Below are 14159 nucleotides of genomic sequence, written 5' to 3' on the forward strand. Positions count from 1 at the left end.
GGGGGGGCGCGGCTGGAGGCGCCCCCAGGGGCTCGGCCCTGCGGAGGGGCTCCGCGGGGCGGCTCCCTCGGGGGGCGCATGGGGGTTGCGAGGGGGGCGCCGTCCCGTCCCGTCCCGTCCCGTCCCGTCCCGTCCCCTCGCTGCACCTGGGCCGCTGTTCGGGCACTCTGGGCAGCCGGGGAGCCTCCAGGAAATCGCGGCTGGCTCTGGACGCCGTGCCCCTGGAGGCCACGAAGCCCCCGAGCCCCCCCGAGCACGAGGGGAGGCCGGAAGGGAAACGCCCCCTCCGCAGGGCTCCCGTGCCCCCTGTGCGGGGGGCTCACCCCGGTGCAGGCCCCGAGCACAGCCGTGCCGGAGCTGCAGGGCCCCGCGGAGCCCGGCCGGGCCCGGAGCGGGTGCCGCTGTTCCCCCCCCCGGGGTGCGGGGGGCCGGGCCGGGCCCTGCCAGGTGCCGCTGACCCCGCCTGGCCGTGCCCCTGCTCCCCAGGGAGCCCAGGGCCAACTCCTGCCTGCGGCCGTAGCCCCAGGACAAGACGGGGTGAGGCGGCCCGGGCAGAACCCCCAGAGACAAGTGTTAGCCCTGAGCGGGGTGCGCTCTTCCCTGGGGCTTTGCTCCTTCTGGCCCAGATGCTGGAGGACGGGGGAAGCCGCAGGCTGCGTGCCCCCACCTTTCAGCTCAACCAGGCCCTCCCCAGGCGACTGCACGGCTGCGGACTCGCAGTGCCTCAAGCGCCCAGGGCTCTTCCCTGCCCCAAAAAGGGCTGTGCCAGGCTGAAAGCCTCCAGCAGAGAGGCCGAGCACCAGCGTTTTGGGGAACTGAACAAATGCTTAGCTAGGGCAGCCTGGAAATAAGAGAAAAGGAAAGTCTTGCTTGAGGAACTCAGGGAAGCTCTACAGCCCGACACCTGCGGGGTGCGATGCGGGACATAACCCCAACAGCGCGTGGTTCCAGGGGTGGCTCGGGTGCACCTTAGTGAAGGCACGAGGACGTGGAACAAAGGGTGGCAGCGGGTGCATCCTCCATCCACTACAGAACCAGTTCTGGGGCGTTCATCACACCTCACTGGCAGACACCCCACGAGCGAGCGACACTCCTGACTGCTAACAGGGTGTCAGCACGGGTCCCGTTAATCTCCCGTACATAGCAGCAGCCCCCCAGAGCTCGTCCTGCAGATAAAACCGACTCAGACACCCAACTCCCAGCCGCTGGAAGCAGCTCCCGGCTCTGCAGCTCGGCACGCTGCGGGCTCCAGCCGAGGCATGCGCGCTCCCGCCCACCCTCCAGCAGGGCTGAGCATCCCGCAGCGGGGCTTGGAGCTGGCCCGGCTGCCCCGGGGCTGACCGGGGGCAGGAGGGCTGCGGAGGGCCGCTGGAAGCCAACGATTACATTTGGGGGCCTGCTGGGCCCATGGTGTCATGGCTTCCCAGCGCCCGCCCCTTGGCTGCGGGTGAGCATCTGCTGGGAGCTGGGGCTGGTTCCTCGCCTGAGGTTCGGACCTCTCCCAGCGGCTCTGAATGCGCCTGGTTGTCGTGACAACCTGGATGGTGGCAGCTCCTGATAACCACGTAATGAGGTTGTCACAAAAAGGAGCCCCTCCGCTGGAGAGCTGTAGGGATCATTAACGCTTCCGAGGGAGCGCGTGAGCAGCAGAGGTAAGGGGACCATCTGGCGATGCCGGAGCGTGTCAACAGCCTCCCTTGGCAAGGAGCTCCGTGAGACGGGAACCACCTACCGGCACGTCGCGATGGGAACCGGCCCGGCTGCCTGCCAGCAGCCAGGGGTCCCCAGCTGCTCAGCCGCGGGATCTGGTGCCTGCGAGAGCCAGGCAGAGATGGAGCAGCGGCACCCTATCGGGCCCCCCGGCGGTAAAGGTGCCCGGGGTGGCGACGCAGCCTGGGGCAGGTGGCACAGGATCTAGCCATGCACCATCTCCTTGCCCCAGGGAACTTTTTGTCCTCGTTAAATATCCTTCGCCTTGTCCTGCTTATGGTTTTCACCCCATTCTCAACGAACTCGCAGGGCATCTACCGCCGGCTGCAGTAGCGGTGCATGGGGCTGCCTGAAACCGCGGATCGTGGCCGCAGCGTGGGGAAACAGCTGTCAGACTGCAGCCCCAGAGACCAACCCCCAGGGGCAAATGCCCACTCGCACTTTGAGGAATCACTTGTGAAACAGGCTTTCCTGTAAAAGGACGAGGAGAGGGAAAATACCTCTGTAGATAACCATGAATCGTACAGCAGTTATCTGTAGATAACTAACAAATTGCAAAATTTGTTATTGCAAATTGCAAATAGCAAACAATTGACAGAATGTTTCCTTTATGTCATCTTCGTCTGTTTTAAAAATATGTACTGTAAACATTTGCTAAAGTCGGTGTAAGAGTTTATTAATAAAGCCCTCACACTAAGAGCAGCTGTGCTTTTAGTTTATATTTTTACCTCAAATCGTATTTTTCCTACTCAAAATTAATGCTTGAGCTGTGGATTTCACTGAGATGTAATAAGAGTATTAATATATGCCAATTAGATACCAATCAACTGCCTTTAATAGGTACGGTTCATAATGCCACTGCTACACCTCATTAAGACGTTGTTGAATCCCCACAACGTTACAAACAGTGTAGTCGGATCTAATCCACCTCCCGGAACCAGTGAAGCTGCATGTACCGCCCTCCTTCGGTGGGGACGTGTGGGATAAAACTCAGAGCTCCGACAGGTCGAGCTGATGGCAGGCAGCAGAAGCCTCTCGGAATAACGTCAGGTGCCGGGCTCACAAAGCGTGCTTCTCGGAAAGGGATGGGAAGGACTGCAAGGAGATCCCAGGGTTTCGCAACAGGGAAACAATAAGTGCCCATACTGCTCACGGCTCTGAAACGCTACCTGAGCTGCAATTAGCGACGCTTCCCCACGAGAGGCCGGACAGCCCAGCAGCACCGCTCCTCCAGTTTGGGCAGAGGGGAAACTGAGGCAGGGAGCAGTGCAGCGGTGCCTGTGCACCAGCCGAGCAGCGCTGCCTGCCACAGATCCCCGCTGGCACTCCCAGGTGTTGCGTTGCTTTTTTTTTTTTGTTGGAAACTGCGATTTGAATCGCCCTCGGAGCGGCGCAGCAGGACTAACAGCCCTCCCTGAACGCGGCTTGTAACAGGCCACACCGCAGCTCCCCGGGGCAGGATTCAGGGGGTTCCAGGAACACCGGTGAAGTCCAGTCCTGCCTGGTTTGCATTCAAACACCCGCTGTCCTCCCTCACGGGGAACATCACAACATCTGTCTAACCACAAGCAGAGCTGACCTGCCTGCTGCTGGATTTTGCCATTTGATTGCTCTCAGCCCGACAGAGCCAGCACCAACCCTTCCTCCCTCTCCTGCCCCGGCTGGGAGACACAAGACCAGGCAGGCTCAGGAGGCCATGGTCGGGTTTGGGCACCCCGTGGCGGTGTCTGGATGCGGGGTTTTAGTTTACACTCACCTCAGCCGATCCCTGTGATGGCTCACTGCAGCGTTGGGCAGGGTAAGGGCGAAGCAGCGCTGCCTCCGCGGCCTCCTGAGGCCACCCAAGCTCAGCTCCATGCCGCTGCCAGCTCCTGCCCCCTGAGAGGGTGCGGGGCAGCGAGGGCTGCCCAGCTCCTGCCTCCAGGCAGGCGTTCGGAAGGGTACCTGGTACCCGACAGCTTGGCTTTTAAGAGATGACGGGTACGAAGCCCACTGGAGGCCGATACATGATGTGTGAGTGACCACGGCATCGCAGCATCCCATCCACATGAAGGCGACTTCCCAAAGGAAGGTGTGAAACTGCTCTCATGTCTCAGATCAGGCATTTTGGCCTTGCTCCCCAGGGTACCAGGGCCTTGGCACGGAGACCCCACAAAGCTCTGGGCACACAACAAGGGCCTGGTCCAAAGGCCAGCAATACCAACAAAACCCCTAATGATTAAGGATACCGTAAACCCCCCTCTCCCTACATTTCCCCAAGAATTTCAGTCAGGCAGAAAAAGAAGTCGCCCACCTCCAGATACGCAGCAGCCCGCAGAGCCCCGTCCTTCCCAGTGACCGCAGCCCATGGCACCTGCCGGGGGGGTCCCAGCGGGACACGCACCAGCACCACTGGCTCTGGGTCAGCCTCATCGCGCAAAATCCCACAGAGAAAATGATCTCAGGGCCAGCAGAACCACTTCGAAATGGAAAAGCTTCCCAAGTCCCCTGTGAGACCCCAGAGGCTCTTTAAGATGAGGACACCGCCACGTGGTGGTGACGGCCACCAATGCTACAGCCACCTGGAGCATCCCCGTGAGCCCAAAGCTCTGGTTCTTTCCCACTCGATGCAGCTGTGCTTCTGGAACAGAAGGGGCTTACGCAGGGATTCAGGCCTCTTTTTTTCCACACTTCATCACCAGAAAATTTCACGTGGGGATGATTTGGGACTGAGGAAACAGGAGACCAGAGCACTGTTGGCTGTGCAAGAGAAGCAGTGTCGAGCTGCCAATCCCTCACCTCCTGCTGCCTTCAGGATATTCTGGAGACAGCAGGAAAGGCTGGTCGCAACGAAGTCCAGGAGTCTCGCTGGAGCCAGCATTCCCCTGGAGCCCCGAGCCCAGGCTCCATGCTGCGGGTGCAGGGATGGAGCCACCCCATGACGGGGGCAGCAGCGTGCTCCGGGACAAGCTGGAGGTACACAGTGGCATCCAGGAACAGACAACCCGAAGAGCAAAACCTCCCCAACTTGTTTTCAGTACCTGGAGCTACCACTCTCCCTTCAGCATCCCAGCTACTAAAAGCCTGTGATGAAGGCATCACCCAAGGGTCTGACAACAGCAAAGCTGCGGGGGGCTCCACAAGTTGTATCCAAGCAAACGTAATCCAAGCAAAAATTTGTTTGTATATGCGAACAATTCTTGCAGCTCAGGCATCATCCCATGGTAATCCAGCCACAGTCTCCAAGCCTGCGCTGACTTACCTCTGGCGGGCCTGTAGCCAGGTTGATTTGCACCCCGAAGATATCCCAGACCCTCAGCTACAGTGCCACAACATCTCCCCACGGGAGGGGCTGAATGATGCCTTCCAAGCAGATGGGACCGCCGAGGCTGCCTTCATTTTGCTGGTTGCTTCTCCTGTCCCCGGAAATCAGGACCTGCTTTCTCTTCTGTGTGCTTTCTCCTGCTCATTCAGCTCTCTCTCAAAGATCCACTTTTCCCACAACTGTTGTGAATCTGAGAATTAATCTCACACGAGATCAGTTCCTGCTGCGGAATGAGATTAAGCTTCCTAGGAGTGCAATAGAGTTGTTGCTGGTGATGTGGTTGCAGCGGTTCCATATATAGATTATTCTGCACTTACCAATCTTCCTTAGCTCCAAAGAAGACATCCCTGTTTGCTCAGACCTCCAGTGGAAGAGCACAGGCAGGCCTGATTGTGGGCATGTTCACCCATGTTCTGCTCTCACACCATCAGTGGCGTTATTGCTGAGTGACGCTGAGGCAGATCAGGGCCAAGGCCAACAACTCCGTTTCTCTTCTGATTTTTTGTCCCGTAACCGTACCACGGAACGAGAACAGGAGTGGCACATACCCAATAATCTCAGGGAGCTCTGATTTCACAGCTGTGGCGAGCCCACTGATGTCAGTGGAGCACCACCATGGGCGGATTTGAACAAAGCCGCTCTGGATGGCGAGCACAGGGCGCTGTGTGACAGCCTGTGAGGACTGGAGGTGCCGCACTACTGATACGGTGCGGTGCAGAGGTACCACGGGCATCCAGGTATCTCTAGCCCTTCTGGACTGGTGTTGAGCAAGGTCTCGATGTGGTTCCCACTCCACAAAAAAAGACTTGATTGCCCGGAGGACTTCCCATGACAGCCAAATTTTACAGCCATGCCTGCTCAGGGCGGCGTCCTTCCAGCAGCTGGACGTCTGGAGACGAGGGTTGTCTGTGGTCTTAAAGCACCTCCATAGCAGGAGGTTAGGCTGAAGCCTCAAAATTAGATCAAGCACGCTGGAGAATGTGTGTCTTGGCTTAGAAAATACCTTTCCCAAGCCTTCTGGGGTTGTGACCTGCAATGTTGACACGTGAGAACCTCTCCAGTTGCTGACCAGGCCAAGTCTTTGCCATTGAGCTGAAGAACCAACGGCTCCAGGCTATAGCAGACTGACATCAACTCAGCTACCTAAGGAGCATCTCTTATCTTTGGCGTACCTAACGCCAGCTAGAGCAGCAGGACTGACACCGCCTGGGTGATACAAACAATTTGTCAGGAACCAGAAAAAGGACTTTGAGCTTTATGAGACTCACCACATCATGAGAGGAAATGCAAAATACGCCAGACACAAACCGACGTGTACAGAGGAATTGCTAGAGCCTGAATCGGCCTCGCCTCCAACACGCCCTCCGTGTGGTTACTTTTTTAGGGGAGATTAAGGGACCTTTCATCCTTCTCATTGCTGTCTGTGAGCCCGTCCAGCACCCTCCTTGCCTTTCTCCCCTGGCTCACCACGGACACCGGCAGTAAGCTGTGAGCGCTTAGAGATCCGTTCACACTAAGAGGTACTGTGCTACAATTTGTCCCCACACCTACGGCTGTGCTTGGCCAGAAGGAGAACTCCATAACCCAAAGGCTGGCAGCCCAGCCCAGCACGTGTGCAGGTACAGACCCCATGCAGCAGTTTATTCCACAGATTTACCTCTCAAGGCGCCGAACAAGTTAAGGTCTGCTTTGATGCAGCATAGCAGGACCAAGTATTGAAGCCAGAAGGCCACCAGCCCGGAGGAAACTTCTTATGATAAGTTCAAAGTGGAGCATGAGTTTTCTAGCAAGATAAAGTAGGGCTTTTCTCCTAGAAATAATGCCCTTCCAACTACAAAACATCCCAGGGCTGACAAGTCTTGTCTCAGGAGCGGAAGAGTTGCGAGCCCCCAGGTTAATGAAAAGTATGTTCAGTGGAAGGTGTGTTCATGAGACCCCAGAGCCAAGATAAAGCACAGGGAGGGGGTGAGACCTGCCTTGGGTTTGAGAACCTTCAGGGATCATCTTCTCTAAAAGTCTCAAGCACACGTAATTTAAGCTTGATCCTACAGGATGAGAGAACACCTAAGTTCAGGCAAATTTAGCAGTTTTGTTCTCCCTCCAGTTCAGACTGAAACCAAATACAAAAAGCAATGATACTTCAAGAATCGTGAACAAGGCCTTTTGACCAGCATCACTCAAGTTCACAGAGCCCGGCAGCGCGAGAAGCCCACCCTTCAGCCCCCACCTCTGCCTGGGGAAGTCGGATGTTCAGAGAACACAGCCAGGCTTATTAATCCGGTGCTTAAAGATGTCACCTAAGCAGAAGCTGGGATCAGGAAGAAATCCCCAGCTGACATTAAAATGTTAAACTCAGTGGAATGAATCCAATTATTACTTTTATTGGAATTGCTCGTAGGCAGGATGGCACTGGAGGGTCGGACTTCCAAGATGAGCAGGGGGCATCGGTGCCACTGGAGACAGGGACCGGGTGAGGCTTTCGACCTGTGCTGTGCTGGCTCAGGGTCCCCTTTTGCCCCCCGCCTGCTGACACCCGGGCGGTCGAGATGCTCCCAGAGGGTCAGGGAATGCCAGCAGGGTGACAGAGGCTGGGTGCTCTCACAGAGCTGCATGGGCTCCCCGACCTCACATCCTCCGTGAGGTATTTCTGCCCTCTGGTGCACAAGAAACCCCAAGGGATCTGTGGTCAGTGGTGACCCCAGCACAAACGGAGAAGCCATCTGCTGTGAGCAAGTGAATTTCTCTCTGAAGTCTGGCAGCAGGCAGCCATCCCTTCAGGCTGTGTGCGCAGCCCCTGTACCAAGACTGCCTTCCCTGTCAGGGAAGTCCCTGTGCAGTTAGCTGAGAAGCTTCCCCGCCAGGCTCTGCACGGGTATGTCGTAAACCCTCCTCCCCAAAAACCCTTCGCTGCATGAGAGGAAAATGACGAGGGTGTGCTGACAGCCTTCAACTAACTGAACATCACTTTGTGAAGAGTTACAGGGACCCAACCCAGCCAAGAACAATCACCCCTAAAATAGAAATTAAAATTAAATGCCTTCACTGTGTTTTCTCATGAACCAAAAAGCAGCATGCTTCACTGGAGCACCCACTCTGCCTCTGTGCCACCTTCCCTGACAATCTCACCTAACTGAACAGCCCCGGGGGCCCGTCAGGATGGGGTCACCACACTCAGGATCCATCACCCTGCTCTTGGTGGCAGGTGAGCAGTGCAGGCTCCCTACCAGCAAGCTTTACAATGAAAGGTACTGTCCCGTGGCAAGGCTGCTGGCACAGAGGAACGGAGCCAGAGGCCAGTACTGGGTCTGGAACCCCCCACCTGCTCTCCTGATGCCGTGTCCACTCGGGCCTCCAGCTGACAGCACGCAGACGAATGCAATAGGTGATTCCGTGACATTACTCCTGTTGACATGGGTGTCAGTAAGGCTCCTGCCCTGCTCCCCGCGTTGCTTACTGTGCACCCGCCGGTCTGAATGCCAATCCAACCTGCCTCTGGCTTACTGCGGGACCCAGGCTCTCATGCTTCAGTGCATCCTTGCAGTCAAAACAAGATGTTTGTTCACATGTGGTTTTAATCTCGTTGCTACCCTGGCTTCTTCCCATTAGCTGGCTTGCACAGCCGTCGGTTCACACCAGGGAAACGGGCCAATTACCCTGCACAGCCCCGGGGAGAGCTCCTGCTCTGGGAGGCGACGGGTGCTTGCCCCAGCGGGAATAGCTGCTGTCCCATGGCGAGGGCAGGAAATGCCTGAAGTTCACAAAGTCTCAGCAAAGCAGGCAAGAAAATGCCAGATGCATCCCTCCTCACCGGGGGAGAGAAGCGCCATCCCTCTGGCAAGCGCTGCCTTGGCCACACGGCCGAGGGCTGTGCACACCCTGCAGGTGGCAGGTAGGGAGCCGCTGCTGGAGGGGGAGCTCCTGGGGAAGAGCTGGAGGCCGGCGTGGTGCTGGGGAGCTCCAGGGCGCTCTCACTCCTTACAGGAGGCCGTGAGGCAGCTCACAGCTGGTAGGTGGAGACCTACGCTGCCAAGCAGGACCGGCTTACCCACCGCCACCATTTCAGCTCACCTTGACTTGCACTGAAGGTCCCGAGGGAGGACCTTAACCAAGCCCAGCCACCCTAACCTGGAGGTCAAGCTACAGCTGAGGCCACCAGCAGGCTCCTGCCCCTGCCCCAGGCAGGCACACCAAGCCCGGGCTGCAGCCTGCGGCACAGAAGGTGGTAAGTCACGGGTGGTGTGGCTTCAAACTTAGCTAAAAACTCTGCTTTTCTGCACAGACAGCATCAGAGGCCTAGTCTCTACTCCTCTGAACTTGTCACCATGCGGGACGTGGGCTCTGCCCCCACAGAGAACCGATCTGCCAGCACTGGCATCTGCAGGAAAGGAAGAGAGAAGAGGAGGCTGATGTCCCCCCTTTGGAGGTCTGGTCCCCCTTCACCACCTGCCTCCTCTGCGCCCTGCACCTGCAAAACATTTTCACACCTAATCCCCCACACAGCCCCGGTGCTGTCCCACTGGGTGTTACACGGCAGCCATGCTCCTTCCGAGCAAGGCATGGTCCAGGACAGATGGACGGCACGCACGGTGAATTACAGCTGTGAACAAAGCGTCTGGACAACTGCTGTGGCAAAAGGGACTGCCGTCACTTCCCGCTACTGCTGCCAGTTATCTTCTGGTTGCACAATGAATCCCTCATCACCGGCTCTCACCACAGCCGGGCAGCAGCTTTGCAGCCTTTGCTTTTGCCTCACCAATCATTCCTGGGCTGACAAGCCCCACAGACTGGGAACAGATTGCTCTCCTGGCTCAGAAATAGAGCCCATGCCTTGCCTTCAGTGCTGCAGACGTGCCCTCAGATGGCCCGTGATGCCATTTTTGTCTCCTAGTGGAAGCTGAATGTCACTGCTCTCCCCGTCGGGAACGACTGCTGGCAGAACAAGGCCCAGCCCCAGCCGCCCGCAGCACCGCCAGGCTCTGTGTGAGGACAGCAGGCTCACTGCCAGGCCTCGCACTCCGGCCCCTGAATCCAGGAGTAAAAGCACCTGGGGGTTTAGAGCTTTTGAGCTCTTTTGGTTGGGGTTCAGAAAGGCAATCCCCAAAGCAAAAGAGCCCTCGTGTAACATCGGAATTTTCCTCCCTCTATTGCCTCCTAAGCCATGAAACCAAGACCTACCCAGGCGGGCTGCGGCCCCGCAGGGGGCACAACCCCGGGTGCCATCTGCACCTGGCCTCTCCCCACCGCGCCTCCCCTGGGGATGCTGCCCCACAGGCTGCGGGCAGCTCCTAGCAGCTGCACCCCACGAGCTGCCCACGCTCTGCACAAATAAGAAGAAAACCCAATCCATCTTATCAACGTGCAGGAAGCGGCGAGGCACTGCCAGTCCAGCAGCCTAGTCAGCACTGCAGAGTAACCTGCTGCACTTTGGGCTCCATTCCCGTGCCAACTGCTCCACTTGGTCATTTTCCCAAGCAAAAATCATTTTGTCTCATTAAAACGCACCTCCCTTCTGTGTCCCTGTAGGACGGGGCCCGGAAAGCTGCTCTGAAAGGAAACAGGGAACCCGGATGGCTGTGCAATCGGCTGCATCGTCAGTCTTCTTCTGAACCGGACAGCAGCTGCTGTTCCCTCCACCTCCTGGCTCGCTGACCCCAAGGCTGGCTGCTTGCTGCTCCTCTGGCTGCCTGCTGGGAGCCACGGGCACGGGTTCAGTATGCGAGTGCACTTTTTGCTACACGTGCCCAAACGAAGTGATGGAGGCCCTGCAAAACCCCGAGACAACGCTGTGTATTCCGGAGTGCCATCTGCTGGCACCTTCTCCTTAATTAACCTTTACACAGCCACCTGGGGGTGCGGCGCTGTCCAGCCACTGCGCACGAAAGTGAGAACCCTCACTGTCTGAGGTCTGCAGCTGCAAAGAAAATTTCAGGGCTCGGATGCCCAGATACCTTGCAGATGGTGCTGACAGCAGGGACGAACGGCTCTGCCACGAGCAATCTCACACCCACCACCACGGCTGCATGATAGCCTTCGGGAGGACAGGCAGCGGTATTTGTAATTTATCCAGTTTTCCTGGGAGAGAGAAGCAAAGGCATCCCAGATCTGCACAGTTTGCACCACAGACTAGTTCCTTAAAGGAGCAGACGTCAAAAAGCATTTGCAGGACACATGGCTTATTCTGCTCCCCCCAAACAGCAGGGAGACGAGCAGAGCCCATGGGCCTAACGAGCGCAGCCCACCGAAGGAGAGCCCCATAGCACCTGTCCTCGTCAGGGCAATAATTACACTCGGGGGGCTCTGTGAAAGCAGCCTGGCAAAATTTGAGAAGCTGGCAGCAGTGGGAACATGCCAGTCTAACTGACAAGGCTGACAGACGAAGGATGAGGAGCACAGGACTGGAGCACAGAGGATGACACACATCCAAAAGCGCACCCAAAACATGCTCAGATGGAGGAAGGCTCCTTGACACAGGCTCTGGAAAGAGCAGAGCCACTTTATCGCTGAGCCACATGGGCTTAGGATTTGTGTTCTCCTTCCACGACTGTCCTTGACAGGGCGCCAAACTCAGCCTTCTACGCTTGCATTAACACCCTGAAGGGCAGGCTCTTCGTATTTTCTTGTACAGACAGACATTAACCTCCCGGGAGATCACAGCACCCAGCGCACCTCTGCTTCCCCTTCTGTCCTCGCCCCACTCAGTAACCTCCCTGTTTGTTTTCTCACCGTAAGCAACCTTCTCTTTGGAGCCAGAAACCGACATCCACCCTGCAGAGAGCCACCTCACAGCAGGATCCTAGATCCTAAACTCTCCCAGGTGGGCATCTGGGAGACGATAAAAGTGACTGAACGTCATTACCAGGCTGGTGCTGGGGTGCTCGCTCTTGAAGAAGGGCAAGGTCCAACGGCACAGAGTTAGCCCAGAGATAACACAAGAGAACTCAGAGTCCAGATAATTCATACTGCAGAGAGCGCTCAGGAAACCTCAGTGCCTGTAGTTTGGTGACGGGAAGGTTAAGATGCATCTCAAACGCTGTATGTACCTGTGCAGCAAAAAATCCTGAAGTAAGTGGGTGCTCGAGTCTTTTTGTTATTATTTATTTAAACAAAAGCATAGTGAGCAACACAACAAAGGCTGGGAAGAAGAAATGCACCACTACTGCAATAACTCCCTAAGGGAAGCGCTGGGCTCTCTCCGGGGAAAAGCCTACGGTCTGTCTGCCACGAGGGGTCAGCCCGCTGGGTTAGAACTGACCCATCCTTTTGGGAACAGGGCTGCGACGGGGGAGCTGGAGGCTGAGAAGTGGCAGCCAAAGAACCAGCAGGACACAGCAGCACCAGTTTCCCATTGCCTGGGATCGTGGTACCACCCAGTGAGCGCTTTCGGAGGCGGAATATTAACGTTGCCTACCCAGGGTTTCTCCAACGGCAGTGAGAAGTAAGAAGATACACGGTGTGACCCGTACAGACTGCATGCAGTAATCAAATCATGAAAATAAACCACAGCAACATGCAGTTTGGGAACTCCTGAGCCATATGCGTTATTAATTGTATTCCGGCAGCAAGACACTTCTGCAGCACCCTGCAGCCTAAAGCCCCTTGCTTCCTAAGTGTTAATTAGGGCTCCCAGTGAAGGCTGAGGAACAAGGGAAGCATTTTTCTCTCTCTCCTTCAAACTAAAGCCCTACAAGCAAAACCCAGAGGGACTTGCACAAGGTCACGAGCGAATCAATGGCACTGCTAGACACAGCTCAGAACTCCTGGCTTCCACGTTCCAGAGAGAGGACGGTCGGTAACAAATCCCCAAAGAAATGGGAATGAGCAAGAAAATCGCAGTGTGCAGCCTGGCTGTATTCACAGGTGTGTTAATTAAACTGTGGTCTAATTAAAATACAGCCTTTGCATCCTGCTTTTTCCTCCTTGATGATGTGGGCAATAGGTGATGGCTGCCCATCAGTTCAAGCCGTAAGCTAGGAGATGGCTTCCTCCTACAAGGAGAGGGGAACAGCCCCACGACGCGGCACGGAGCCCAGTGGCTTCAGTATGGCACAAAATGCTCACGGAAAGCACCACTGGACACGGCTGCCTGCAACAGCAGAGGGAGAGAAAGGAAGACCCAAGACTGTTCCCAGTGCTCCTTTTCACAACAGACCTGTTTGGGGAAGCACCCGGCACTTGCCATTTCGGATGCCACGACCTGGTACCTGGGTGGCTGGCACCTCGAGAGAGCAGCTGCTGCAGCCTTCAGACTTACAGCGGACACGAGTGAAACCACCGTGCTGCAATGGCTGCAGTCCAGTTCTGCTCCTGAAAGCTGCAAACACAAGCAGCAACCACACACCCTCTTCTGCATCACAGTGGAGCTGGGGAAAGGAAAGCGTTACTTGTGTTACGGGGGGAGGAAGGGAAACAAACTGGTGCAGGCCGTGCAAACGAAATGTTAACCAAAGATTTGGTTCCACACCCAGAACCTACCAGCTGGGAAAACTCTGCCACAATAAAACAGGTTTTTGTCTACAGATTGCTTTTGGAGGTTGATGGTCTGGTCAGGGAAAAAGCTGAGTTTAACTTGCTTAATTTTCAGCAAATGTTGAGTGCTTGGCCAAGAACTCACCCCCAGAACCCAGTGCTGTCACTCTGCCCAGGCAGAGCTGCCAGGAGCAGGCAATAGGACATCATCTCTGCAAAAGGAAGGCTCCCAGTTCCCCAAGGAAGAGTCCAACCCAGGTTCTTCCTGAAAGCTGCAGCCCACAAGAGGATGAACAGCTACAGAATTACGTACCAAAGTCTCCCACGACACAATCAGCTCCTGAGTGACCAGAGGAGAAACGCTCAAACTGGCCCAAGGCAGAGCATACAGAGGGACTGAGCCGTGGGGCAGAGTGCCCAGGAGCTGCCCACAGCAGCATCACCCAGGCTGCATGTCCAAGGTGATCCCTGCCAAGACAGGCACCCTCCGGACGCAGACAATGCTGAAATACCTGGTGTTTGGCAGATGAAAAGGGGGAAAACATCTGTCAACTCTGAAGGCAAAAGACATCACTCTCTCCCTTAACAACTCGGATGTATTTTTCCCTGCCTTGCCTGCCAAACGTTTCAAACCGATGTCGCATTTCCTACCAAGCCATGATGCTCACACAAGGAAAGT

General features: G+C 56.3%; 1 protein-coding gene across 2 annotated transcripts in view; it reads right to left on the bottom strand.

Moving 5' to 3' along the window:
- PAK3 (p21 (RAC1) activated kinase 3) overlaps positions 1 to 14159 on the bottom strand; it is a 113755-nt gene that overhangs the window by 63811 nt on the left and 35785 nt on the right. The gene's annotated exons all lie outside the window — the stretch shown is intronic.

The sequence above is a fragment of the Oxyura jamaicensis genome, chromosome 4 (assembly GCF_011077185.1).
Source record: "Oxyura jamaicensis isolate SHBP4307 breed ruddy duck chromosome 4, BPBGC_Ojam_1.0, whole genome shotgun sequence".
NCBI classification, from domain to species: domain Eukaryota; kingdom Metazoa; phylum Chordata; class Aves; order Anseriformes; family Anatidae; genus Oxyura; species Oxyura jamaicensis.